The sequence below is a fragment of the Anas platyrhynchos genome, chromosome 2, assembly GCF_047663525.1.
Source record: "Anas platyrhynchos isolate ZD024472 breed Pekin duck chromosome 2, IASCAAS_PekinDuck_T2T, whole genome shotgun sequence".
Lineage (NCBI taxonomy): Eukaryota > Metazoa > Chordata > Aves > Anseriformes > Anatidae > Anas > Anas platyrhynchos.
The window spans coordinates 65,237,256-65,262,998 of record NC_092588.1 but is presented as its reverse complement, the minus strand read 5'-3'; the positions used below and the strand labels follow the sequence as shown (position 1 = coordinate 65,262,998).

Here is a 25,743-nt window from a genome sequence, read left to right as displayed (position 1 = left end):
ACAGTGTACACCTGCAGACCCCACTAAATTGTTTAGATTGCACTCTTTACTGTAGGTCAGGGCTGTTAATCACCAGAACGCCCCAGGGCAGCCACATACAGCCTTATTTATGGGCAAATCAAGAAACTGAAATACTGAACCGTGCCTGATTAGCTGCACTAATATGCTACTTGTGGCTAATTTCTGAGCTGCTTAATTCGCAGGTGTTTGCCCCAGCCAATAAATCATGCTTTCTACCTCCTCTTTGCACTCATGGACCTGCCATGCATATGTGGAGCCTGTTTAAGTGACAAGCAGGAAATAATTGATGGTGCATTAAATCACTCTAGTGTTTAGTGAACTGGTTCCCCTTTGAAACAAGCCTTGCTACGTTCCCACTCCCAGGCTCATTTCAGATGTTATTGTAACCCAAGTCTTCTGTGCCACTGCTTGCAACCTTTCAAAGGTACAATGTGTACATTTCCTCGTTTTTATTTGTTTTACTTGTAGAGCACACTATTTGCATAAGACATCGCTATTAAATTTTCCACAACAGCTAGTCGTCAATGCAGTGAAGCAGAACAAAATTGTACTGACTGAGAAGTTGAAAGGAAATATACCAGGAGCCCTAGCAGCTCCAGCCCTGCAGTTTCCCTTTAAACATTCTGAAATGAAGCTGTCAATAAATAAGGGTTCTCAGACATGTTTTATATTGATCATCATTAACTTGCTAGTATTTATTATATTTTTTTTCTGCATTAATGTTTCAAGCAAGAGTAAGTAATCTGAAAGCTGAACTCATGGAAACTCTAAACTCGTAACTCAAAGTCAAAATTGGGTAGATTCATGTTGTTTCTTGTACTTTGACGCAAAGCTGTAGTTTTCTCAAGGGCTGCACAGAGAAGCAGGACAATTTCAAGACTTCAACTGAAAATGCTGTCTACTGTATACTGGAAGGCCTGAAGGGAAGGCCTCACACTTCTTCGTCTGTCTTGCAAGATTTTGTTACATCCCATATTAATATGTGGTTGCCTAAAGCAATTTCTATTGTAGTGGAATCTCTGTTTTTCAGCTTGCATTGTAACCGAGATGGGCACAGTTCCTCAGGGAATTCTGGATGAGTTTCACATATCTTTTTTATATGGATTATGGAGAACCTTTTGGAGCAAAGGATAAGAGCCAGGACCCAACCGCTTCTTTCCATTCCAAGGAGTCTGTTATCAATGTCCATGATAGAATATTTTTGTCAGTATTCTGGGGTCTAAGTAAAATAATCTAAATTAAAATTAATCTAAAGTAAACTAAGTAAAGGATTTCAGAAAATAAGTAAAGATCCTATTTTTATTTTTTTTAACATTTTTACTGGCTACTTATGCCTTATTCTGAGAACAAACAAATTGAAACATGTGAAATGAGGTTGTCTTCTTATTAGTGTATCACTCAAAAAGAATATATGTGTCCTGCAAGCCAGTGTTTCCAAGTTTTATGGTTATTGCTAAAAGTGGGGATTTCTGTAGTAATGTTTTCTGAAAAGTGATAATATTAACTTAGCAGAATGTCACAGTGTCTGAGGCACATTTACCTCAGGCTTTCTGTCTAGCTGCTGTTAAGACCAGCACTAAAATTTCAGCTTTCCAAAATCAAGGCAGCTAGATAAAATTAAAAGAAATAATAAAAAGTATAAAATTGCTACAAGTGGTACAGAAAGTTTTTAAAGGCAATGTATTGCACTTTCATGACAAATAAGAATCATGCCTGCCATCAAAAAAAAATGTTTCTCATAGCTCCGAGGAAACCATACTGTTGAGTAGAAAAGGTAAAGGAGACAATGGAAAATCTGAAATATATAAATATATACATATATATAAATATAAAATCACAGTTAGACATATCAAAAGAGTTTTAGAAACTGTTTTGTTTTGTATTGCTTTGTTTCAAAGCAAGAACAAACATGAAGCTTGATATGTAATCTATAAACAGAAGGTCAAAGTTTAAAAAGAGAACTTAAATGCCCTGTACCAGTCACTGGTGAAGATGCAGTACTGATTTCGTGGCCTTTTAGCCTGACCTAATAAAATAATTTTATGCTCTTATCATCTGAGGTGATAAAATGAGGTTATAAAATTATTCTGCTGTCAGGGTGCTCATTCTTGTTTTTCCCCACTTTCCTTGGATACCAAGAACAGGATCTGTGAGCTTCTGGAGAAGCTGTGAAGTCATGTTTTGCCATAGACGTGCAAAATGGTTAGGTTATGAAATGGATTATAAGACATTTTTTAATACTTTTTTAAATTTTAAATCCAGAATGAGTCAATATGCTTACTCAAAGTAATTTCCTTTGCTATACAGTTATAACATTTTTCCTAATTTTTTCCTGAAATCAAAGGAATTGTTCTTTTCCATTAAGAATTTGTTTAGATTCAGAAACTAAAAACAGTTTGGGATATAAGATTTTTGTTGTTGTTGTTGTTTTAATTTGGCATACTGTTTGTTTGGTTTTTTTGTTTATTTTTAATTTGGCATTTTTTTTTAGTGGTAATTCAGTTGTAAGAGCTATGTGTGAGAATTTGCATTTCAATTTATCTCAGGCACGTTAAGAGGTTATTAAAAAGAGTTTCTAACAAACAAAGGTGACTCATAATGTTTGACCTGAAAAATTTAGGGTGAGATTTCCAAGGTTCTTCTATATTGCATTTTCATAAACCAGACAGCCAGCCCCAGTTTAAGGAAGCATAAATTTCAGTGAGGGGGCATGCGATTTTTCACCTATTCATTACTCGAGATTTTTGCTTTCTTTTTAATATCTAGATTGCAAAGATGGATACTCAAGAAAAATAAAATGCATGCATTTCAATTTCAATTAATATCATTTCGATATAACAGAATTATATTTTTGACTCAAAAAAAAAGTATTTTTGGAAGTTTTTGACTCAAAAAAAAAATCATGGAAGTGAGTGTTTTGGTGTTTGTTTGCTTGTTTTTGTTTTGATTTTAGTTAGAATTGGCTTTTCACTTGCTTATTTAATTTCTTGAAAATTTCACCATCTTTTACTAAGGACTTTTAAAGTGTTTTCTCGGGGAGTAGGTTATTGAAACTCATTTTTTAATCAATACCACACTTTTATGAGAAAGTGTCATTTTCTATGACATTCAGTGGAAACTGAAGGTAAATAGTACTGTTGAATTGAATGACATTTGAAAAAAAAAAAGGTGCAACAAATTTAAACTTGATAATAATGTCACAAATAAATAACAGTATGACTAAAACAAAGAGAATAAATCTTTACAGAGCTTCAGCTCTTCATTTAGAACCTGCTGGAAGAATTTCTAGGAATAACAAATTACCTTTGGGCCAGCTAAAGACCATGAGAAAACTGCAACTCCATTAAATGAGGACAGGGAAAAAATACACATACTCATTGCCAGTATTTCAAATCTGACTTGGTATTTTGAATATCTTAATAGTTTTTATGTCAATCTAGAGTAATACTCTAGCATAATTCTCATTGATGCAGTTCTGAGTACTTTTTAACATCCAAGACCTTGATCACATGATAAACTGAGTACTGAAAGCAGTTCCTGAAACCTAACCTGTATATAGATTTAGTTTTAGGTTCTTGTAAGTAATAAATTCACTACTTTTTATGAAAAACTACTGAAATATTTGTCAAGATTTTCACATAAGGCTCAGCTCAGGATAATAAATTCACTTAGAAATATCTTTAGACTATCTTGATTTTTAGTTCAGTATAGAGATTCCTCTTAATTTCAAGGGTTATTGAAGACTCCCAGGCCTAAATTACTAAGTATTCACTTTAATGACATTCCAATGTAAAAATAAATAAATAAATAAAAGTTGAAAGAATGTTCTCCAAACAAATATTTCCTAAAATAAAAAGGTTGTGTTTTACAATTGCAAGCATTCCAAAAGAATATAAATCCCAAAACTGGATTATTGGATTCCATCTTCAAAAAAAAAAAAAAAAAAAAAGCACGTTCAGGAGTAGAAATCAGAGTTAAGATCATCCAGAAAGCCTTACCCACAAGTATAAGCAGAAAATAAAACAAGCTCCTACTTTATGCAGTCTTAGAGAGGTTTATTGGGACAAGGAGTAACATTGACTTGTGATCTTGTGATCACTCCTAGCATTCTGGTCAAGTTCTCTGAAGTTTCACTACTATTCTGAAATAGTGGTGAGGAAAAAGTTAATATTGTTTGGGCTCTCTTAGTTATTCCTCTCCATATTCAGGATGCACTGAGTGTTTTACAAAATGAAACTAAACCATGTCATTTTCATGATTTTTGAGAATAATTCTGAGAATACACTCTGAAGAGATCTGTGCTGGAAACGACCAGAAGATATTTGCCATTTAAACGCATATTAACAATAATACCTCTTACTATTGAATTTGACTTTTGTTTGCTTCATTCGCCTTGAATTATTCTCCCAGCTGAAAACCCACTGTGTATTTCATCACATTCTGGATACACAGCAAAGGAATAATGTATGACAATTCAGAAAAAAAAAAAAAAAAAAAAAAGGAAAACAAAAATATATAATGCAACTTATTAATGCTATGTAATTGTCATATTGAAGAAATGTAAGCATTGAAGAAGAATATAGGGACATCAAAAAGTGCAGTTTCTGTATTTAAGAATTAAAGGTGTGCCTGCCCTTACTGTCAGAATACACTTTCAGGAGGCAGCAATGAAAGTTTATATTACAAAGGTCACTCAGAGAAGAAGAATGTCACAAAGTTAAGTACATCCAGGGAAGATCAGATAATAGGGAATATGTTTTTCAAAGCTAAAATGATAGATTGCAAGAATAGTAAAATAGAGCACATGGCAGATAGAAAGGAAAATCAAGACAAGAAAAAAATAAAATAAAATAGAAGGGTAATACAATATAAGTGAATCTGTAGAAATCATAAAAGAAATGCCTGGAAACAAGAGAGAAACTTATTGAATAAAATAAAATTTATTCAGAGTATTCAGATGGCAAGATTCAGAAAAATAACCAGCAGAGTGGCATCTTAGCTGATTGCAAGATGCTTGACGAATACATTTTTAAAAAATTGTCATGTGTTTTCATATAACACCATATGAATAATTTAACACCAATGCCAAGATTTATGAAACGAGTATTATCAGTGAAATGTTAATGCCTGAGACAAAAAATTGTGGGGGCTTAGGGTAACTATACAGTTCTAATTTATAAAAACTTACAGCATTAACAAAAACTACTAACACTAGGACAAGATCTTTTTGGATTACCACAATATTAACAATGATGAAAGCTTGATGATGTTTGGAAATTCTATGATAGTTATCATTTAATAAAATATTTGGCAACCAAAATATGTATAATACTGTCGAAGCAATATTTATACCAAATAGCAAGCCTAATTATTTTTACTTAAAATTCCACTTCCTTTGATGAGCCCATCTTAAAAAATGTTTCTTTGTGCTGAACAAGAAATTTTATGATGTCATTAAAGTGTTACAGACACAATCATTATGTAATGCCCTTGGAAAATCTATAAGAAAGGACATGTGCAAACTGATTGATTTGCTCACTTGCATGCCTGGCCACAACATGAGAAAGGCAAAGTATGTTCATTTACTGTCGATGGCATTTGTTGCATCTAGATAATAATAATAAAAATAATAATAATGATCACCATGTTAGGTTTTCCTGTTACCCATACTATCTGGCCATGGTCTGGACCATGGAACACCTCCAGTTACAGAAATGAAAAATGTGTCAGCCCAAGAAAATACATCTTGCTGTAGAAATGCTGAATCCCAAATGTTTGAAGATTTTGGGGTCAATGTGTCACACCGTAGAACTGTGAATGTTAGTGTAACAATTGACACTATGCAGGGAGGAACACTGTTTTTGTGTTTTTCAGACTGCTGTATATCAGGCTTGACTACCAGTAACAGTCATCTCTATTTTTCTCTTTCTCTCGCTCTGTCTTTTTTTTTTTTCTTGTGGCTTTGAAAAGCAGCTCTTATTTTGAAACAGAAAAGAGATTAAAACTGGTAATAAAAAATGGATAACATTAATATATTAGACTTAAACATCACAGTGCAGTATTGGCATATGACAGTAAGGGTGAGATTCAGAGTGATTATTTAGTTTCTTTGCACTAGTGTGGTATAAACCTAACACCCCCCCCACACACACACACGCACGCACACAATGTAATTAGTCTGCAAGGGTTTTTTTTTCTTCTCTGTCTATGACTAGTATTCTAATTTCAGTAGTCATGATTTGTTCTCATGATAGAGGAAAATCTGCTGATTTGTTAGCCACAGATTTACTTGGCCATCTGTTCCAAAAAGTAATAGGAAAAGGGAAAGGAGGTCATTTACATAGTCATCTTATTCTTCCACCTGCCCAGGGCCACCTCCGCTTTCATCATTCCTGACAGACACTTGTTACAAGTCATTCTAAAACTCACATGATGAAGATCCCACAACCTCCATGGCAGAACAATGCACTTGTTACTTTAAGAGAAGCATTTATTTGTTTTAAAGAATAATGTATATGTCTTTTGGTGAAAAGGAAAAAAAGTTAATTCCCTTCATATACAAAACCAAAGCTATCATGCTTCTCTTTCTCTAAGCCAAACACAGCTTCAACCAACCTTTACTTATAGGACATATTTTCTGTATTTCTGATCTTCTCATTCCTCTACTAATTGATCTTTGTAAAAGCATAGTGTTAACAAATCGAATGTGGTATTCCAGCCGGGACCATTCCAACACTGAAAAAGGTAGAAGCATTAGGTCACAGGTCTTTCAGGATATATTCTTGACAGCCCACAGTGGTAGCTGTCTTTTTGCAACACCGTTGACATTATTGACTCAGGATGAGGTCCTCTTACATACACTTCTCCTGACTAGCCAGCTTGTTTTTGTGCAACTCTTTATTCTTATCTAAGCACAGTGTTCTGATGATCTTTATCTTTTCAATTTGTCATAATATATATATATTAAATCTAATCATGCCAAAAACACACATCAAGCCTAAGCATATATACAAATTCCTTAAATATCCTCTCAAGTCCTTGGCCAAATTCTCAAGTGACAAACTCAAACCAGGACACATATCCATGAAGTCTCTTCCGCTGTAGTCTTCCACTTTGACAATCAACCACTAATATCTAGAAACAGAGCATGGTTTCACTTTTTTTTTTTTTTTTTGTGCTGCTAATTTAATCTAAACCATATTTTCCAAGCTTTATTGTAAAACCATAGTGCAAAATGCCTTTCCAAAGGACACTGTCAATTTCTTCTCTGCTTTCTGCAAGTCTTTTCACTTATCATGTATTTGTTTTGGTATTTGTTTCTCACCATTTCTTGTTGGGTGTTTGTTCTTCTCTGTTATCAATTCTTTGACTATTTGGTGCATATTTTTTTCTAGGAACTAAGTTACTGTAACCAGCATATATTTCCTACTTCTTCTTCCTTTTCTTGTTTGCCTCTAAAGACCTGCTTTGCCATTTTCTCTTCTTCTGGAGCTTCTAAAAGGTGTCGAAAAAAATGGCTACTGCCTTGCTTCAATCAGATCTAGAGTGTCACAGGGTGAAATTTCCTCTGGCTCACATAATTTACATTGCCTGCAGAACTGTTCTCTCACCTGCTCTTTCCTCTGATTTTTTTGCACCCTGACTGTGATAACTATGTGGTCATAGTCATTACTTGTACTGAAGGTAGTAAGCTGCTGTACTTCCCAGTAGCCTTTGTGTAACAGCACATCCATAATTATTGAAGAGGTAAAAGAATTGCAACAGAGTGAACTGTTGCCAAACTAGCAGACTATGTTTCTCTTTGATTGACAAGCATGTTCTTTTACATTACTGTTTCCTATCTTTTGCCTGATATATTTCTTACAGATAAAGGAAAGCTCTCTCCTCTATCTCTTTCCATAAGTCTGTGTTCTTCCTTTACTTCTTGATCTCTGTCCGTTACTGGGAGTTACAGATCTTGCATGATCTAATGAGATGAATGTTATAAAGTGAGAATGGGAAGCTGTGTGCTTTCACTGAACTAATCTCTACCTGGTCTACGGGGCTTATTTGCAGCTGAAAGTCCTGGCAGTCTAGAAGTAAATGCCTCATAAAGAATTACTTAATTTAGTTATTAATGTTTGAATCAAGTCATTCTTCATTTTCCATAAAACTAGAATAGGCTAGAAGTAATTAAATTATTTTTACAAGTACTAATGAATAAAGTAAATGTGTAATTTCCAATAAATTACATAGTTACTTGTGGTGTGAAAAATTGTGCACTCAAAACAAGTAAAAAATGTGTCACTTTTACTTTTATAGTATGTCATTTAGAAGAGATATTAAAGCACTGTTTACTTTATCCCATGGTACTCTATAGAAAACTGTAGATTAATTTTCCCTCAGAGAAGCCATACAGTATTTTAACCTTGAAAGAAAAAAAAAAAATGCCTCAGAGAGAATCATTCAGGTACCTTGTATAAATTCTTCGGTAATAAGAAATAGGTATTTATGCACTTCACACATAGCCTGTATCTGTTGAGGAAACATATTCTTGCCCCATTAAAGGAAAGATGTGGATTTTTTTCTTTTTGCCCCAGCTTTAATTAAAATGCAAACTGAGGCATAATACTGCCCTCTCAAACAGTGTTTTTCTGTTCTGAAGCATGTGGTTAGACTTTCTTTTCTCTGGGCAATGGATAGGACAGAGGAGTCATGAAAGGAAAACAGGGAATGAAATACCACTCCTGCCATGCACTTCCTTTCTCTCCTGTTTTCCTTCCAAAGCTCAAGAGAATCTCTATGTGTTCATGGAAATGACAGAAGAATTGATTTCATATTCTCAAATATAAAAAGAGGCAACTTAAAAGAGTACAGTATTTATAAAAATGTGACTTACTGCAAGCTGGGATCCCTCTTGGCATACCTGCATGCAAGTGCTGTCTGTGAGTAATGCACCCACTGATTGTGCTGGTACACTGGGGGGGGAAGAGGAAAATACAGAGATTCAGAAAATATGTATCCCAGTAACCATAAATGAAGCAAATCTACTTTAGCTTTACAGTGACCTCCAGGAAGCAGAGCATGAACAACTTTGATTTATCACAAAACTGGAGCTTGCATCCAGAAATGTAAGTGTGAGATCATTTACTTAAAAGCTGTAGTCACCCCCGTAATCTTTAAGGAGCCAGATCCTGAGGCAAGCTGCTGATGTGCTAAGGCCTAGAAAGCAAGTCAGGCTTCCAGGATGCTTTACAAATATGGCAATATTGACAGGCTGTAAATTGGTTTCTTTGTGCATGCTTCCTAGCCAAACAACCCTTAAGGAAAGCATGATAATAGCACAAATCACCAAACACATTTCACTAGGCCTCTATGCCTGAAGATGTAAGTCTTCAGAATAAAATAAACCAGCTATGCTAGTTTTGAATACAAGGTATTCTTACTTAGTTCTGAAATAAACCACAATGTGGCACAATACAGTCTCCTTCTCTGCAGGAGTCTTTGCCTACAAGACATGAAACCAGTTCCTTCATAGATAACACTAGCTCCAGTGTGGGAGGACAGGCATTGATTTAGTGAAGTACTGGCCACTGAGACAGCCCGGAAAAAAACAGTGCCACACATTCAGATATAGACAGAAGGGCAATGATTTGTAAGACCTCCGAGCTCTACATGTTTCTGTGTTGTAGAGGTGAACATAGTTTTTGCCAGAATTTCTGTAGGTGTAATGACCCTTTGGCCATAGCATTTGCACTTCTGGTAGAGAGAATTTAGATTGTGACCCTGGCCAGCTCCACTGACCATCACCTTTTTACCCATCAACTTTTCCAAGTACTTCTCATTACTGCATTCTCTGCCTTAAAGCAAAATTGCCCAGAGAACTGATAGTAAAACATTAAGTAAGTTGTTGAATAACTGTTCACTTCTTACAATGAATCTCCAGTATCATTCTTTCACTAATCTAAAGACACATAAATTCAAAGCATGCAGTGAACCAGCTTTTACAATGGAGGCAGGATAACTTAATAGTAAAATAAGAATTATATATTTTTAAAAATAGTTTGTTTTTCAGCACCCTGACTCAGAACAGAATCTCCAAAACTAAATAACAAATTAGCAGGTTTTGCACAGCTATATACTAAGAGTCCATAAAATAGTGTTTCTTATTGTTAAAAATGCCTGGAGTACCTTATCTTCTGTAATATGCTAATGGCACATGCTGATTTCCAAAACAGTAACCAGTGTAGGCTAACTGCTGGAAGATATAAAAACATTTACATAGATGAACAAAACTGTGTGTGGTAATGTATTTGTAAATCTATCTTTCAAATGTCATTTCCAGACATAATTGCTCTGTAACTAGCTCTAATTAATTAGGACCCTAAAAAGCTATAACAAATTGCAATCAACATATTTGAAAGCACTTTAGAAAGATATTTTTGAAATTTTCACTCAATATAGAAATGTGATAATTCAGTTATTCATACTCCTCGGATTTGTTTCCATATGCTATATCTAGAATGAACTAAGAAATTATGTTTCCTTCTTAAAAATATCAGAGCTTTCCAAGTTTCCAGTACATATTTACTTTTTAATTTATTTTCCAATGGGGAGAGAAACAGAGCTCCACAGCAATTTTAAATTTATTTTTTCAAAAACCTACAGCAAAGTAAATCAAAATTGAACCACCGCAAACTAAAGGAGTCACTTGCATATCCTATATCCTGTGTATATAGCAAAACATTAAATATTTTGAAAGGAATTCACAAATACCAGGAACTGAACAAGGAAGAACTTGAAGTAGCCTGTAATAAATGGTGAGAAACAAGACAGTCACAGTCCTGGGCAGAAGGCAGATGGCTCCTGGTTACCCACCACAAGGATCCCAGCAATTCCCTTCTGCCAATACAGCTCTCTGACCCCTGATATGAAGTCATACACCCTCTTCTTTCCACTTTTTCCAAACCCAAGGATTTTGCATTCATGACTACTGTGTGGTCCGGCTTCAACAACAAAATGGAGAATCGGTCCTTCACGCACAGCCTCACAGAGACTTGGTGGTTATACTGCACATCTATGGGACATGAAAGCTGTGAGCCTGAACAGGCTGAGCCACTTTTTGATCTAGCTCAGTCACTTGTTGTGAAAGCTCAGCCAAGACAACTAAAACAGCCCTGGTCAATATACAATAAACCTACGCATCTAAATCATCAAACTATAATCTGCTCCTGAAAGGTGTTACTTCATTTCAAAGTGTTTTAGTGCTGAGTCATCTTTTCGGTACCTTTTTTCCTAATAGCAACATATATACAAAACAACGAGTCCCCAGCATCTGTGTTTTTAGAAGATGTTCTATAAATGTTTTCTCAGTTCCTCATATTATGTTCATTGAGCATAATATTTTAGTATGTTATTATTTTTGTTGACTTAAAGTTACAAACATGTAAGTGGCATTTCTATTAAGTTTTGTGCAGATGTAAATCTTGGCAGGAAAAAGCACAACCAATATGAATGGAACAGTTTTAAACATTTGTTTGACTTTTTTAGAACACAGTTAACCCTAACTTATGAGTGCTTATGAAATCTGACAGTTCTGAATGGAGATACAGAGAAAAATTTCTTTTAGAATAAAGCCATTTTCTTATGGAAATTGGCTCTTTGTATTCCTGAGTTATTCCCTTGGCTTTTTTATGTGAAAGGTTTTTTTTAAAAAGTCTTTTATTTTTCCTTTTCTTATGAAGTTGAAAGACTGCTTTGCAAACATTCTGTTTACAAAATCAAAACAACAACAACAAAACAAACAAACAAACAAATAACAACAAAGCTTTATGAACAATGGTCAGGAAAACAGATATGACCATAATTTCAATTCATTTTTTTCACCAAAACATGGTGTAACTTTATTCAGGCACTTTATATAAATTTATATAAATTTATATATAAAGGCACTTTATTCACTTCAGCACATACCACTTTAGCTAGGGGGAACATAGGCTGAGGACATTTTGTCCAGTGTAGCAATGCCATACTTTGTCATAATATTTAGAAAACAAAAGACAAGCATTACGTAAAAAGCTTGAAAACTATGATATCCTGTTAGAAAGCAAACCAAGAGTCCTACCCACAGGTATGTTGGATGGAAATGGCACTTGGAAGCAGTTCTCACTCTCCCGTCCCCATGTCTGCTATACCCATCTCTCCAGGATTCCTACTTCTTCCACCTGCATGAGCTCTGAGCACCTCCCTCATAAGAAAGCTACATTTGCTGCTTTTGTACTGCTTGGTGAGAAATATTGATCAGAGCCATTAGATGCACAAGAGTAGAAGAAACAACAGCTCCTAATGCTTCACCTGAAAAAAGAACAGTAGCTCAGTTACACTACTCAGTGCCCACCTGTGTCAGTTTGGCAAGCAGATTGTTTGGTGATGCTGACTGAGGACTGCTGCCAGCAGGTCAAAGAAGATGATACTTCTGATGAAGCGGCAATTGAGGTGGTGTGTCCAGTTCTGGGCTCCTCTGTACAAGGGAAATGGAGCCACTGGACAGTGTCCAGCAAAGAGCCACTAAGATGATTAAGGGCCTGGAGCATCTCCCTTTTGAGGAAAGGCTGAGAGAGCTGGGACTATTCAGCCTGGAGAAGCATATAAATACCTGAAGGGAGGGTGTGAAGAAGACAGAGACACACTCTTTCTAGTGCACAGTGACAGGACAAGAGGCAATGGGCACAAACTGGAACACAGAAATTCTGCCTGTGAGGATGAAAAAGCATGGCCACAGTTTGCCCAGAGAGGTATTAAAGAGTCTCCCTTCTTAGAAATATTCAAGTCATTTGGACCTGGTCATGGTTAAGCATCTCTAGGTGGACCTGATTCAGCACGGGGTTGGACCAGATGGTCCAACCATCCAGAGATCACTCCCAACCTCAACCATTCTGTGATTCTTCAAAATATGCCCTGAGTCAGAAGTAGGGAAAGGTAGCAAAAGCCAAACATTGTAGGTATGTCTCTTGGACTTAGCCAGGAGGTCATCAGGTTATAACATACATGCATACATATATATGGGAAAGAGAGGGAGTGTATCCTCGATTCCCCCTCTTCTGAAGACTTTTCCCCACAAGGTCATGTGTTCACTTAGCATTTGACAGAGTTCATTTTTTTATGTCCTTAACAAAGGGACTGTGCTCTCTAAAGACTTCTCTCTATTTCCGAAGGATGTCCCTTCTGAGTTGTTCATCTCATGAATGTCCCCCATGAATAATTTCTCCTCCTAAAGTCAGAATTTCCCCCAAAGGCAGATTCACGGCAAGAAAGTCTTCCTCAAGTTATGCTCTTCAGTGATTGAGGTCCCATGTTTATGGAAAAAAAAAAAAATCTTTTGAGAGTCTCAGGGCATTGATATCTTGAATCTCAGCAAATTGCCATGGGGTAGAGCATTCTGGTGTTATCTGTTAATACCAGAAGGTGCAGTCTTATAGATTTTTATGTTAAGATGCAAAACAGTGGCACCTGGCGATTCCAGTTCCTTGAACAGAAAGAGTATTTTTGTATTGAGTCTGTTCCGTTCCTGTATTCATCAAGTCACTTTGCTGAGCAAGAACAGATCAGTTAATTTTTTGGCCCAGCTTGCTGCATAGCCATATTAATTGGAATTTTCCATGAAGGATTTATAGGGCACAGTTAAAATGAAATATACTTGCTAACACCTCTGCAGAGGAGTTTATATTAGAAAATAGATGAGGACTAACTGGGTTCCCTTTAGAAAACAAATGTACATGTATACACTGCACATTGCAAACCAAGTAACATACATTGTTCAGGGTATGAATTAAACACAGAGTGAAAAAAAAAAAAAAAAAGGAATGAAAAGATCAAGAACTTATATTTTAGAAGCTTCCAGTTGTCTTTTCCCTTTTCCGGAAAAATAATAATGCAAAATATTTTTCTACTTGTTTTTCTCACCACAAACCAGCTACCTCTCAGCCATCGCGTGGTAAAGTTTCACTCTAAATAAAGCATTGATGGTATGAAAGAACAGCTGAAAAAAAAAAAAAATGACAGTCAATTCTGACTGTCAATCTACACATTTAATGAGAAACTCTGCTCGATTTAATGAATCCTGGTGCTTCAGTCTACCATCACTTTAAGTAGAACCTGCATACACAACTACATGGTGTCAATTTGGGGCACACATTATGGCAGTGCAATACACCTCTGAAAGGAGAACTTCATTTTCTGAACTATTAACCATATAAGCAACTGTTACTAATTTACTGTGAGAAATGTGTCTGAAAATGCATGTGTCCACATGATTGGCTTGGTGAGACAGATTGAAAATGTTTAATCAAGACTGCATAATTCCATGTCTACAGTAGCAGCTAGATTAAAAACAATCAAAAAAAAAAAAAAAAAAAGAAAAAAAAAAGAAAGAAAAAAGAAAAGCAGCACTATCACTTCACTAGCATGTCAGGGGTGAAAGTCTAATTGGTTTCTAGTTGAAGATAAACTAACTTTGCTGTGAACTGGCAGCAGGAGGGGAGTGTTCATCATCTTGAACTTGATCTTTGACTCCTGAGTCTGATAAAACTTGAAAAGGAGTACTGTTCTTTGGATTGTGTATTTGGGGGAAATGGGGGCACAACATGGAAGAGAAGGAGAAGAAAAAAAAAAAAAATTTTCAAAGCTGCTATATTTCCTATCAGAACTAATAAGCTGGTAATAACACCTAGTTCAGGACCTTTCACTCACGGCAACAATATGGACATAAAGTCACTGGTAACAAACGCCTGAATTTTTGCTCATGTTTATCAGTGTTTATCAGCATAACCAAAACACTCAGCTTGTTTTAGGGAGCCCTCCAAAAGCCTGGCTTTGAAATTCCCCACAGAATCACTGACTTTAACAGTACCTGAGCACTGACTCTGGTGATCGCAGGCCATAAGCAAGCCTGAGCCTTTTCCCTGCCACCCGTGTTCCCTCGCACAAACCCATCCTTGCAGCCTCACAATGGGCTGCAGCCTGGTTCTTCTCTGCGTGAGGCTGAGAACTGGCCAATGCAAATACAAGCTGGAGAATTTAGGTTGTGTCACGTAGCAAAAAACTGTGAGTGGAACAAATGAGTCAAGCAGCTCGGAGAGCTGGAAATCTCTAATTACCAGACCCAGTCAGAGACAAACACTGAAGCTGGGGCGGACTATTTGCACCTAGTGCCACTCAACGAGGGCGACAAGGAATTTATGAAAGGTCAAAGAACTTTCCATATGTAAAACTTCCAGTGGGAACTCACTCGGCCAAGCTGCGAGGCTTTGGCAATGCTGCCACCTGCCGACTTCTTGCTCTCCGCTGTTTATTTCAAGGCTCTGCTTTGCTTTTTACCACGCTTACTATTTCTGCAGGCAACGTAGGCTGGTTTTGTTCTCCTCACCTGACAGAATCTCCAGTTACTCATTGAGTTTATAAAATTTACTTGAAATTTTCTCTTTATGTCCTTGGGTTGTTGTGGCATTTCCTTCTCTGCCAAGCACCAACTATCCTGCATGCAACCGCAATGTCACCCATGGGAAAGATAAACATAAATATCAGACATCTATTACTTGCCTTTGTTAAATATAGCCTCCTCTCTTAAACAAAGCTTTCACTCGTATCACTTATATAGCTGTGGACTATGGTATATTCCCTGTCAACATGACCCTTATTGCTTGATTATCAGACTGTTAAAAAACACTTTTCTTTTAAAAATACCTCTTGAATAAATACAAAAAAAAAAACCTTCCACATCAAACTCTGTTAACAAAACATCTATATTAGCAATAAATCTGAGTTATAAAATTTACATAAAAATGGGTATAAATGTATAGAAATGCACACATGCAGGGAAATAGGATTAATAAAATGAATTAGAGAGAGAGAAAGAGAGAGAGAGAAAAGGAAATATAACCTGACCATATCGATGAAATATTTTCTCTGTGATTTGCTGCTTCTGCTTTCAGTGGACATCTAGTTCAATTTAAAAAGTGGTGGTGTAGATAATAATAATAATAATAATAATAATAATAATAATAATAATAATAATAATAATAATAATAAACCACATTGCAACAGTATTCCCACTGCAGGCTACTGTATGTTTGTGTGTAGGATGAGACTCGAGCATCAAGGAGAGAAGACTGGAATTAAGGGACAAGCTGCTCCAGCATTTACTCTTGCTGCCCAGCTGTGTGGGAGAGCAAAGAGTCTGCTGCAACACTGCTGGCCTCGCAGGGATATTTAAGAGCCATGCCCGGACAGCAAGAGGGGTTGCAAGAGCCACTTGGTCAGCACCAGGCAGGAGTGCATCATCTCCATGCTTGTAGAGTCTCATTGTGAAAACGATCTGATGAAAAAGGAACTTTGAAAAGTCCTTCCAAAGAACTGTGTGAGTACTGCAGTCTGCAGCCGAACTCTCAAAATCAATTCAGCAACTGTGCCCTTAAGTGAATATTGCCCCCCTCCAACACACACACATTTTCAGATAGCTGTTGAGAAAATATCACAAGGGATTTTGGAGGAGAGAATGCTGGCCCTTCTCCCTCAAAATCCTTTTTTTTGTTTAATTGTGTGCAATTAATTTTGTTTAATTTATGTTTAATTGTGTGTGAGAGACTGTTTAGGATGATGGCATCCTGTTTTCATTTAGCTCTCTTCTCTGCACTTTCCTACAAATATGTCTGAATTTTCATGTTCATATGTTTCACACACCAGCATCACACTTGCTTGTGCTGCAATTGCATCTGGGCCAGAACCCAGCCACAGAGTGCTTTTGTCTCACAGGAACGGCAGGAGCCAACCCATCTGTGTATCATCGAGTTGGGAATCAACTGCTCTTTTCATCTTGCCCCATCCCAACACCAGCCATGGACCTACAGTGGTAACCCCATGGCCAAACCCTGGAGGCAGCACATACTGGTGGCAACAGCCTCTGACCTTAGGGTGAAACCACCAGCTCTTGCATGCAGGCAGCCCAACACAAGCGTAGTTTTTGTTTCTTTGTTCCCAATTAAGGAATCTGCACCTGAATTTTAATTGTGAGAAAATGTGCCCAATAAAGAGCAAGCAACAGAGAAGTGTGCCCTTGGAGGAACTCCGGCCACAATTATTTGGCCTAAACCCCTACATTTCTTACATTATGTTTAATCATTATAAGACAGATAAACTAAAGGTAATGACTGCAGCAGTGGACAAGCCCTGATGATTAGCTAAGGTACCTAAGGGTGTGCATTAAAATAAATAAATAAATAAATAAATAAATTGCATAATGATGTGACTGTTTAAAAATTACAGAACTGTACAATCAAACTGCCAGAGAATGGCACAGTCTAGCTGCCTCAGTTTAGCTGATGTGGTCCTGAATCCCTCCACCAGCTGCTTTCTTTTTTGAACTGCTTGTCCACTTGAAATGTAACAGCACACTTTTCCAAACTCTCACAGGCTCTCACAGTTTTCACTTACGTATAAAGCCTCTGGTGGGCTGCATGCTGTTTTCTCAGAGAAACAGTTCATACCTGTAACACATATTAGCACCTTAAGAGTTACCGCCAAAGGAATACCAGCATTTACAGATCACCTTTATCTGCTGTTATGAAGTTGTAGACTAAATATTGCTCACAAATGTATGTGATAATACAGATTACATAAAGAAGTTTTCTCTTTAAAAAAATCAACACTGCCAACCACCTGCTAAACTCTCAACACATCTTAATGGTTTAATTGAACTGTGGGCTGGCCTGTTAAAAAACTGTTACCACTAATGTACTCTGCACTTCAGCTTCAGCACTACTATTTATGATTTTAAATCTGCATTTAAATACCAGTCATTAATTATTCATCAATAAATAAAATTAAAGGAAGGCAAATGTAATCACCTACCCATGACTCATAGAATTGAAGATACTGAGCAGCCTGACCAACTCTAAACATTAGGCTTCCTGCAGTCCGTTAAGAGTTATGCAAGACCAATGACAAATGAATTGCCAACCAGTGGAGTTCTTTAACAAAAAACTGCAAAAACATGAGGAACTGAGTAAATAAATGATTGTTTTCTAAACAAAAAGTGCTCAATTTCATCCCAGTTTCATTTTGCTAAAAAGAACTTTGCTACCATGAATTCTGAGCTGCTGCCAAGATTATTGTTATGTAGCAGTCATCATTTTGTATTGAAATTGATGTTTTTTCTAGAGAAGCTGCAGATTGGTTCATAAACATCCTTTTACTTTTCGGAACAAATGAATGCAGCTTCTATGACATGTAAGAGGAACATCTTACAATGGATGCATGACAAACTGTCCCTGAGGAGACTTTCTTCAAGCTAAAAAGATAAAGTGGTTCCCACTTGGCAAATATTCACTATTGTTTTCAAGAAGCAAATGAAGAGGGGAAAATGTATTTTATATTTACTAACCATTTAGTAAAAGAAAATTCTTCTTCAGAAATAAGAAAATACATTACAAGCTGAAAAGCAACCCCCCTCCCCGGCACCACCACCAAGAAAACCAGCAGTTTTTGTTGAGAGTGACATGCCTTCAGCTTATTAGCAGGGTTTACACTATTTACTGTATTTATTACTTGCAAAGACAACAAAGGGAAGGAAGTATGGAGAAGTAGCCTTTTCTCCCAGTAAAACAAATTGTCTAAAGAACATCACTTTTCAGTAGAATGAATATGAAATAAATAGGTCCAGGGACTCCATTAGCATGTAAGCAGACATTTCACATGAAATTTGTGGTGGCAGGTAGAGAGAAACACAGAAGAGAAGTACTTGCATTTTTTTAAATCCTGGAAAATAGAAGTATACTATAGCTATGTCATAACCACTGTAATACTACTTTCACACAATAATTTATAAACCAAGCTATTATTAAGTGATCTGTGAGTAGGCTGGTGTATTTTTTCTCAGTGTCAATGTAACTCTTTCCTGAGGAAATGTACATTGCAAATCTAAAATATTTTGTGAGTGAATGAATCACAAAGAATTCTTCGATGGCTGAGGCATACTTTTGCTTCCTCTCGTCTCACACATTTGGTATTTAATCTGTTCTTGAGCACATCAGCCTCATTTTCTCTGCCATGAAGTATCTGTGGAATCTGAAATATGCTGACTCCTCTTATACTTTAACTATGGTCCAATTAAGCTTCTGCTTCCGTAATACTTCCATGGGCCGGAAATTACAGGAAAGAATAGAATGGCATTGTCCCATGCCTCTAATGAGGATAAACAAAGGGTAAGGAAGAAAAGTACCTTTAGCTGTTAAGAAAAGTACTTAATTTTTTTGCAAATTAATGTTGGATGCTAAGGACATAGAATGAAACAGATATAATGCTCTAACACACACACATGAAGATTTGTATGCACAATTATCACTCCGAACAACAGGAAGCATTTTAAGAAGGGTGTTTGAATGACATTTATTCAAACTGAAACATATTATCCCTGTTGAGTAGACAGATTGGAGATAGGTAATTAAAAAGTAACAGTGTTTGAAACAGTTAAAAATGCAGCACTTAATTGTTCATCTCCAATGTATGTAAGGTCGTACCTTATGTGTGGTATCTATTTACTGATTAAAATAAGTTTAAAATATTACTTTTCTGGAAAGTAGATACAAATGGATTATTTCTGTTTTGCAGTTATCAAATGTGGGAAAATTAGCAATGATCAAAAATGTTCTTGTTCTGCAAAATACAATGACTTTTTGCAGTGTTTTAAAGTTTGTTTAAATATGCAACGCAAAGAAATCCTATGTATCAACACAGATCTTGCTTCCATTTGAGGTACTGCAAACCACTATTGATTTCAGTGGAGGCAGGATCAGGTTCTTAGAAATGATAACAAACCAATTCTGAATTCTCTTATATTTACCAAAGACAGTTGTCATCTTTGACAGAGATGCAGAAATGGCAAGAATATCTATTCATGTGCTTTAGACAGTGGCTTTTAGCAGCAGGAAAAAAAGATATCAAAGGGGTCAGCTTTACAAGCATATGCAAGAGTCGTATTATAGATGACTTTTCTGAACAAAGGTTTGCATGATCAGGCCAAATTACTTGTTAGGCTTTCACCAAGCTTTCAGATAGTGAGGAAAAAGGAGAGAAATGGTTATTAAAATGGTATTTGTAAACTTGTTGCAGGGTGGTGACTGGGTTTAAATTAAAGTACAGTCGTTAAATATCCTTGAATTAGTACTTTTTATTAACAGACAAAGAGCACTCCATGCAACTTCTGTTTCAAATCACACTATGTGTCACTAAACAATCAGAGCATGTTTTCTCTTTCTTTTGACCTTGGCAATTAACATATAAACTTTCAAAGCACTACACTCAGACCTCTGAAAAGAAATATGATACAGAACACAATTAGTGACATAAAGATGAAGGAGACAAATAAAGGGTATCTAAATATAAAGAAATTTCCTTAAAAGTCTTCCTGAAAATGAGACAATGTTATTAGAGATTAGACAGTTTAAAGTGAAAAGACATCTGACATTTGCATTGATGCTGTAGTAGTGTAGCTCTGACTTACAGTAAGTGTAATTAGAGCACTCACTCTATGGAGGAAGAAAGGCCTGTCACTCTGCAGCAAAGCACCAAGCAAGACTAACAATGTCTTATCCTTAAATTACACTTCTGATTTGAAAAAAAATAATAAAATAAAATAAAATAATAAAAAAAATTAGAAAAACAAGGTTTGAAGTGGATTGTGTAGTGTTAGTAACTGAACCTTTCTCTGCTTCTCTGTTACAGTAAGTTATTACATATTTTTGAAGCCCAAAGGACAGCTCAAGATTCATCTGCTTGAGCAAATTCACTGGTAGGATTATGTTGGAAAAGCATGATGTAAGCAGACTTTTTCTAGTAGAATAAAACCCCTCAAGATACTCATAATTAAATTGATTAATTTGGCTTGTGAAGGTGCACTGTGTCATCTGATTTTGGAGGTAGACAAACATCCAAGAGTTAGAATATCACTGCCTTCTTGTCCCTCCTTTCTTTAGAGATAACACACTGCTGACTAACATGGGAAACACCTTAGACAAAAGCTTCTTTTCAGCTGACTTGATTGAACAGAGTTGTAAATTTTAGTTTTCTCAAGGTCTGGACAGGAAAAAAGTTCCATGCACTGGAAATAGCTTTGAACATTCTAAAATACATGAAATGCAAACAGTTCAATCCCTGTTCAACCTTGAAGACATCCCCTGAAAACCCCACTGTCCATAAAAAATCACCTCTTCTAAGAGGAGTTTAGACAAAACAGATGAGGTTCTCACTCTTAGATGACCAGGCACAGAGTATATGATACCCACAATGATGCCTTCCTCTTTTCTTGCAACGCTATTGATTTTTCTGTCATCTGCCCTCAGAGATGCACTGGAACTATTTTGTCATTACATTGCTTGCTGTGAGACATGCGAAGGACAACAAAAAATCTAATGCTGCTCTCTGAAATAGTAATCATTTTACAAATTTCAGAATGGAAATTGAGAGTACTTGCCAGAGAGTTTCATGAAGGGCAGCTGACTTCCAGGCAATGGCCTCACACCTGCTTTTCAGGCAAGCCATGAAGGTTTTGTTTTCTAAGGATCCCTAAACATTCTCAATTTAGAAGGAGCAATACCTTTCCAAGGAAGTTGAAAACAAAACTAAAAATCATTGACAGTTACAATTTGTAAGGATCCTTTTGGCTATAGCCACAATGAAGAGAATGTTATGGGCTTCACTTGCCAAACTCAAGAAAATCCATAACTGAAATCTATGCCAGCAAATGAAATATAAGGCACATAAGCAAAAACAATACAATATAATGGAAAAATCAGAGCTACTTGGCCAGTAATCAATGTAAGACTACCAGGAAATAAAGCAAACTGGACTATCAAATAAGAGTTTCTGAATAGCTAACCTACTTCTGTTGAGTAGGCATTGCATTAAAGTTGATCGTCATTTGAACTACTTATGAATAATTGATTCAGGAATAATTTCACCAACAAAAATCTCCAAGTTCAATTTGCTACAGTTTGTGGAACATATTTATATCCATTTATAATAATGCTAATCGACAGCAATCCAGACTTTGGAACCCTTAAAAAATTAATTGAACATCACAAACTCAAATACAGTCGATCAACATAATCTAATAGAGTGTCTTCAATAGATTACCTAACAAAGATCAATCATAATCACAGGACCCTCAACTATTTCTATTCTCCTGTGGTTATTAAAATAGATGGCATTTGCCAGTATGTCCAGAAGATTAATGAATCAGATTTCTGGTAGATCAGAATGGGAAACTAAATTAGGAACAGGTAGTTCTTCAGAAGAACCCTGATCAGTAGTCTGTCCTCACAAGCAGTTTTTGTCAAGAGTTCCATTTGGAGTATTTGTTGATCACAATAACAGAAGCATGACCACAAACTGCAGAATATTTAGCACTTCCTAGATTCCTGTAAGAGAACTGTGCCTACAGTTGCTCCCCAAGATGAAAATTAAAAAAAAAAAAAGTCAAAAGCAATCCTGAAATATTATGTCATCTTAATGAAATATTTTTAATGTTTAATTATTAATAATACTGTATTTATTATTAATTAATGAGATAATATATTTCCTTTTTCTTTTTGAATTGATGAGCGAATGCTACAGAAGTAGACTTTTAATGTCATATTAGTTATGGACATACAGACAGCTAAACAAAAATTGTATGTGCCCTGTAGTCCTACACTGAATGCCTACTTACATACAACAGGAGAGATGAAGCACATTTAACTCACTGCAACAAAAGAATGAAGAGTTATAAGATCTCTGGATTTCATGCATATTTACGTGAGAGCACACTAAAAGCAGAGTGTCTTTTCACTTAATACTGTCTAACTTTTTGTTGGCTTGTTATCTATCTCCCTTCCCACCCCAAAGGAAATTACAATTATTTCATTATTATTTTTATTTACATTTACATTTACATGTTTATTACATTTTTATTTACAAGTGTATGTGCCTTGCTATGTAGGACAGCAGCACAATGAAAATATCATCTCACTTGCAAATCCAGAATAAATATGAGACGAGTCTGCAGTACAAGAAGTGGTTACAGCACAACAAGCTCTGCACAATCAAGAAACATACCCTAGTGTACCTGAAGTGATGATGTATGGTACTACATCTTCTTTCACCTCATAGGTACAAGAGACACAACGTTCAATGACAGCAATGCTCTTCCTCCTCATAGGCCCTTAACATGATGATCAAATTGGTAGCTGGTATAGAGCACCTCTGGCATTGAGATTAAATTTTGGCTACAAAAATCTGACTCTTATAAAAAGTTTTCAAGAAAAGAAATAAATCCCAAAAGAGATATTATTAGAAAAAAAATAATGTATTTTTATTCTACTTCTCTACTTCTGTTCAGTTTGCCTTCCTAACCAATTTTTCAGGTTTCCTACACAGCTTTATCCAAGAAACTGATGTTACAAAACATCAGAGAAACTGTTTACAAAACAGTTGTATTTATCATACATCTTTATTCAGAAATCAGCCTGACACAGCAACATTGACAAATAATTTGGAAAATTACAGTGCTCCAAACATCACTTTCATGAAAGCCCTCCTAGAACAGTCCAGTGAGTGCTAAAAGAATCAGCAGCAGAGTATTATTCTTGCTTTCATAGAAGGGGGCTACTGGGCATGAAGAAACTGCTGCGATAAGCATACCTTTTTGTTCATGTCTTCCTTTCCAGATTAGTTTGGTAATTATGTAGCTAACCCTTTCCCTACCAGGAAGAGGAGAATCCCTTCATGTTTCAGAAGTGCAACAGCTAGCAGAAGAGCTCCTGATGGGCCAGCTTCATCAAAGCCACATTGCCACAGAACCAGAGTGTCAAGGACAGATGGACAAGGACAAGTAAACCTCTGCACCAACTGCAAGCATCCAGGGGTTCTTCCTAGAATCAAATTTTCATGTTTGATAGGTTCTCTTTGATACAAGAAAATAAGCAAATCCCGAGTGAATTATATGGTGAGAATGTTATTAGGTTTCATGCCTTCACTGCCTCTTAAAATGACCTGAAGAAAGTTGCCCTATAATCTAAGAAAGTGAAAGCAAGTATTTGGAGATTAGGTAGCAAGAGACTAGACCTGCACCTTATAAACTACATAAACAAGGATCCTTAATTGTCCACTATCAATGCAAAGGGAAGAGTCATATGTGTTGTGAAGCACACAGACCAGTCTTTCAACACTGAATTGTAACAGCCGTAGTGAGTGCCATCTAAGTAGTGCACTTTGCATTGAAGTAGATTTAGTGCATCGAGTAAAGTGTGGTACCACTTTCTCCCCTGCAATGCAATGTCAGTTCCAGTGGAGAAGTAGTCTGGTTCTTGCTTCCTTCAGTGAGCATCCATCATCAGCTAGCAGATAGTAAACTGCACTCTTCCAAGACTACTAAGGTTAAACCAAAATGTCAGAACAGATTGAGCATTAATTTGTGATATGAAGATACCAAGGAAAATTTGGAAGTTTGATCTTCAGATCCTTTTTTAAGACAGAGCATCCTGAGTTCAGGCAAATAATGCTGTTTAGGACTAATACTGACTCAGACATGAGGTTTAAGAAGATTGCCTTAAAAATGTCAATTTTATACTGTTGGTATTCTTCCTGTAAGGAGATTCACCATTTCCTTTGGTGATGCTTGAAATGAACTAGGATCTAGAACCACAATGCTCAGTAACAGAGTGGCGTGAAGCTATTGTATTTATAAAAATACATTTTCTACATACATAAAGAATGCATGCCTCAGCACCTACATTTTCTCTTTCCTACTTCATACCACTTCCATTGTCAAGGTCTGGCATAATGATCTGGTTTGGCAGAACACTGAGAAGGGACAGAGCAGCAGTGAGGTTCCCCCTTCCTAAGAAACTCCAGAGAAGAATCCTGTTGGGAAAAGCAAAATCATAGCAGCTGCTCAAACGTGGTCTGAGCAGAAGGGAGATCAAGCTCACTGGAAAGCAACCACCTCCTTAAGTAGTTCTACAGATAACATGTGAAGGACACACGTTGGAATATTGCAGCCCCTCTCAAGGGGTCCTTTCCTCATAAATGAGTCTAATAAACAAACAAACAAACAAACAAACAAATAAATAAGAATGGGGCTGATACAGGCTGACAATTAAATATCTTTTTGTCATCTATTTCAAACTGTTCTCCAAAATACTTGGAAGTATATTTTTCTTCATGTTCACTCAGTTTTTTTAATGTTATGACAGGCTATGCAGCATACTGGTAGGAGATTCATATTCTCTGTTCGGGGAGGAGGGGGGGGAACGTAGAACTGAACAACTGAACAAGTTACAAGACTTTTATTCAGGGAGTAATGTGCATTGTCATTGGAATACCAGGAGAAGACTTGGATTATAGGTTTATCTGTCCCTTTTTATGGGTGACCTTGAAAATGCTTAGAGAAAGCTGGAGAGAAAAGCAATTACATTTTTGAAATTACACACCACTGTTCTCATTCATCTTGATAAGCACTTTTAAGGAATCCAAAAAAGGGCAGAATAATGCTTTTATAACAGTTACAGAGACCTTGGTTCTGCAGAGTCAGTTTTAAAATGAATTTAGATGTACAAAGATGAATTTTTATTTCCCTTTTGTTGCTAAATTGGCCACTAAAAAAAAAAAAAAAAACCCTGCAATTCTATACTGGGGCAGTTGAGAAGAAAAACA

General features: G+C 36.2%; 1 long non-coding RNA gene across 1 annotated transcript in view; it reads right to left on the bottom strand.

Annotated features, from left to right (window-relative positions):
* The window catches only part of LOC140001720 (uncharacterized), a 118,163-nt gene that overhangs the window by 78,936 nt on the left and 13,484 nt on the right, over window positions 1-25,743 (bottom strand). Inside the window, exon 2 of the long non-coding RNA XR_011807217.1 lies at window positions 8,900-8,978. This is a non-coding gene — a long non-coding RNA (uncharacterized lncRNA). The remainder of the gene's footprint in view (window positions 1-8,899; window positions 8,979-25,743) is intronic.